General features: G+C 40.6%; 1 non-coding gene across 1 annotated transcript; it reads left to right on the forward strand.

Moving 5' to 3' along the window:
* The first annotated feature begins 1,941 nt into the window (after window positions 1-1,941).
* TRNAS-UGA lies at window positions 1,942-2,024 on the forward strand. Its single transcript has one exon. It is a non-coding gene; the product is annotated as a tRNA-Ser (tRNA).
* The last annotated feature ends 2,322 nt before the right edge of the window (window positions 2,025-4,346 follow it).

A 4,346-nucleotide genomic window follows, 5' to 3' on the forward strand; every position in this document is an offset into this window, starting at 1 on the left:
TGAGTACTGTTATAGAAGATCACGCTGTAGAATTGACTTGAGAACATTTATCCAAACAACACTTGATATTAATCTAATCTAATCTAATCCTTAGGTTTGTATACCGCATCATCTCCACGTTTGTAGAGCTCGACGCGGTTTACAGTAGGAGAAATAGGAAGGAACTACAACAGAGGGTTAGAGGTAGAAGTGTGAAGAAAATTTAGAGGACTTGGGATGCCAAGATATAAGAGTTTCCTTGATTCCTAAGTTGGAGGGAGACTTACATTTTTTGAGAAAAGCCAGGTTTTCAGATGTTTGCGGAAAACTTGGAGAGACTTAGAAGACTCTCAAGACTCCTGAAGCAGGCCTGTTGGCTGAAACATGTACGTGTCGAGTCATTGAATTATTGGATGAATAAAGTCATTTGAACCACTGGATAAGCAAAAGGACATTTTTATAATAGTTTGTGGTCATCAGTCTAATTAGGGCATTTCCACTCCTTATTTTATGAATACAGGAGAACAAGACATTTTTTAGATATGTTAGTGATAGGAGGAAGTGAAGGTGAAGGGGAGGAATATGTAGAAGCTGATAAAGATAAGTCTTCCTTCATTTTTCTTAGTTTCCATTTTCCATTCTTGTGATTCCTTTTTGGAATTTTCTGCCTTCCTTAATTACCCCCTTCTTTACAAAACTGCACTTGCATTTTTAGTGCTGGCTGCAGCGGTAAGAACTCCGACGCTCATAGAATTATTGTTCTGTAACAAACATTCAAAACATAATTCACCATGCTGCGGACTAGAAATCAGATAAGACTCATTAAATCATCCTACCGGAGCACAAAAATGGAGAAAAGATTTCGGTGTCCGCGAGGGTCTCAAACAATAAAGAATATCCTCCAGACAAACTTGTCTCAATTAAGTTCAATTCAACACTGAGACAAAGTGACATATCCTCGGTCAAAAAAACTCCATATAAATTGTATCCAATATTCTATTTAAGTGTTACTATAATAGTTTCTCAAAATATTCAATAACAGTATTCCACATCTAAAGAATGAAAAGAAGGACAAACTTATTCAAAGTCCAATCTACTGTGGCATCCAACAGTCGAGAGCAGAGTACTTAATATCTCTCAAGTTTTGCGGTTCTCAGCTACCGCTATAAACCAATTAGTCCCCTCCCGTTGTAAGATCTCCAGCAGGGTCCCTGTTTCGTCATAGCTGCATCAGGAGAATCTAGCACTAATAATCCCGCTTCTCTCACTATTGCAAAAACTATTTGAAGCCCCCATCTTTTTGCAATCATGTTCTCTCATCCAAAATGCAAATAAAGACTTCCTTGCGCTTCTGGTCTCTTCATCCCTTCCTTTTCCCTTTCCCTCTGGAAATACCCTCACTGGTGGAACACCTGGTTTTGATAAGGGCAACAGCTGTCCCCAGTTAGTAGTAGTGATGCTGGGAAAAATATTATTTCTGAGACCTAGGAGATAGCTGGTTGTAATAGGATTTGGAGGGCAGGGACAGGACCATGGGAAGAACATGAAGAACCATAGTGAGAAAGGAAAAAGACATTCTTAGATATTGTTCTTTATTAGGGTTACCAGATTTTCCATTTGGAAAATCCAGACCCCTTAGACCTGCCCCAGGCCCAGCCTCATCATCATGCACAGATGCCCTCCTGCCTGATGGCGATTTTGAAGGAGGCTTTTCAAAACCCAGATGAAGTGTCCATAGAAATCAGGATGTACGGTAAGCCTATTCTTTATGCACAGAAGAAGGCCCTTCTTGGGATTAAATTTACCAAGATAAATTGCTCTAGAAACACAAGGCCTGGTATTTGGCTACTGTGGTTGCCATTTTTTTTCTTTTCTTTGCAGCAGTGGTTAAAGATAAGGTAGATATTCAGCACTGGCATCCAGATAGCAAATAGCACTGAACATCTAGGTTCCTTCTCTGTTGTAGTCATGGGAGAGTGGTTAAGATAATGGACTTGAAATCCATTGGGGGTCTCCCTACGCAGGTTCAAGTTCTGCTGACTACAGGGCTACTGAATATTTAGATATAGTAGTGCATGATGATATTGAGACCAGTATACGTATACCAGCTTTTTTCTGACCTACCATTGTTCACCATATATCCACAGATTACCATGGTTACGTTTGTCGGCATTACCATTATCTGGATAAATGGCCTTGAACATTTGATCTGAAGAAAAAGGATTACTTTTGAAAGCTAATCTAACTATGTTCTAGTTAGTCCAATAAAAAAAGGTATCGCCTGAATTCTTTTTGTTTTGTGTTATTTCTTTTTATTTCTACATATTTGTCTTCAGGGTGGAATCTATGTTAAAAAGAATGAACAGAACTGGGCCAGAGATCATAAATATCACTAACCTTGAAAGTCCTGACTCAGAGAAGTCCTAGATTAGTTAAGCAGATTAAGGTAAAGGGTCATGGATTTGATATACTGGGGCAATGAAGGGTTGAGTGATTTGCCCAGATTCACAGGGAGTAGCAGTAGGAATTTAACCCATTTCCCTGCTCAGCCCATATCGTTAACCAGCAGCCTACTCCTCCAATTGCTTCAGAGCCATTACTAGAAGACTAGCGCCGTGCAGCTCAAATATTTTCATTCCCCAAGTCATTTTTAATGAATTTTCCTTTTGGCACCCTTTTATAAAGCTGCAGTAACTTAAATGGCATACCATGGGGCATGCGGAGGCACCCACTGCAAATTTTGAATGTTTAGACACAAAAGGCTTGATTCTGTATAGGATGCCGGTCTCGGCGGACGCCTAAGAAGTAATGCTGCCCGATTTAGGAAAAACATTTTCGATTCAATTCAATTTTCCTGCCCAATTGGGTGTTTTTTTCCAAACATCCTGGTGGGTTTATTTATAGCCTCTTCACCCCCCCCCCCCTTTGCCCTCTCCTACCCACACTGGCACTGTGGTGTAAACAAAATAAATATACAAAAAAGACTTTTCCTCTCTCTAAGTCCTAGCTCATATTCGCGGTCTAACACCAGCTCTGGCAGGATACACATTTCAAATCTGACATATTGTAATCACAAAATAGAAAATAAAATTATTTTTTCTACCTTTTGATTGCTGGTCATTATTCAAATCATGTTGGTCCCAGGCTCTGGTTATCTTCTGATAACTCGCTTGCCAGGGTCTCCTGTCCATTTGTCGTTCCTTCTTTCTCCATGCTAACCATACATCTTCCATCTCTGTCCTCCCCTTCCATTTCTCATCCCCTCCCCCGGAGGTCTGGCATCTTTCCTTTTTTTCATCTCCATCCCCGCAGCTGCAGCGATGGACCCCATTATCCCCAGATCCACCATCTCTCCTTTTCTCAACTATCTTTTCATCCAGGATCTCTCCCTCCTTTCTACCACCCCAGGGTCCACCATCTCTCCCTTTCTCTTCCCAACTACCCTCCTATCCAGTATCTCTATTCCCCCTCCACACCATCGGGTTGGCCTAAAGTACACAAAATACATTTCATTCTGGTTTATTTCCCAAGTATATATTTGCCAAATTAAATTAAATGTGGTGGATGCATAATTAAGATATAAGTAGAACATTTTAATGATTTCTGCTGAAACACTGATAAACTCTGCCCGCAGAACAATATATCATAACTCAATAAGATTGCTTAATGCTAACTGGGATTTTAAAGACCTTCTTTAATCATTAGCAAGCGGCCATTGAAAAAAAATTACTACGGGAGCATTTACTGACACCTACTTTGTAGGCGATAAGGGCTCCTGTGCTATCTATGCGCTAACCAGTTAGCTGTGTTAACTGGTTAGCACAGGAATGCCTGCTGTCTGCCCCTGACATGCCACCTAAACCCCCCCCCCATTATTTAACACAGTGTTTCTCAACTCAGTCCTGGAGTACCCCCCTGCCAGTCAGGTTTTCAGGATATCCACAATGAATATGCACAAAAGAAATGTGCATATCATGGGGGCAGTGTATGCAAATCAAGTTTATGTATATTCATTGTGGATATCCTGAAAACCTGACTGGCAGGGGGGTACTCCAGGACCGAGTTGAGAAACACTGATTTAGCACACATACATTCAGAAACGGTGTGATGCTCGACTCCTCCAGTTCAGTGAGTTGGGAGTGATCCTTCACTCTCACTTTCTTTGCATCCCTATTCCATTTGACCTCTCTCCACTTCTTGCCATTTTCCACTGCTACTAAATCACTTCTGTGGTTACAAGATTCAATTTTCTTTATAAGATCAACATATCATTACCATGTAGTTATGTCTTTACAGGACACACAATTTAGCAGAAATGATAGACGCTGACCGATTTTAACAGCGGTACATGCAGCTGTGTTTTGTTA

This window comes from Geotrypetes seraphini, chromosome 3 (genome assembly GCF_902459505.1).
Source record: "Geotrypetes seraphini chromosome 3, aGeoSer1.1, whole genome shotgun sequence".
Taxonomy (NCBI): Eukaryota; Metazoa; Chordata; class Amphibia; order Gymnophiona; family Dermophiidae; genus Geotrypetes; species Geotrypetes seraphini.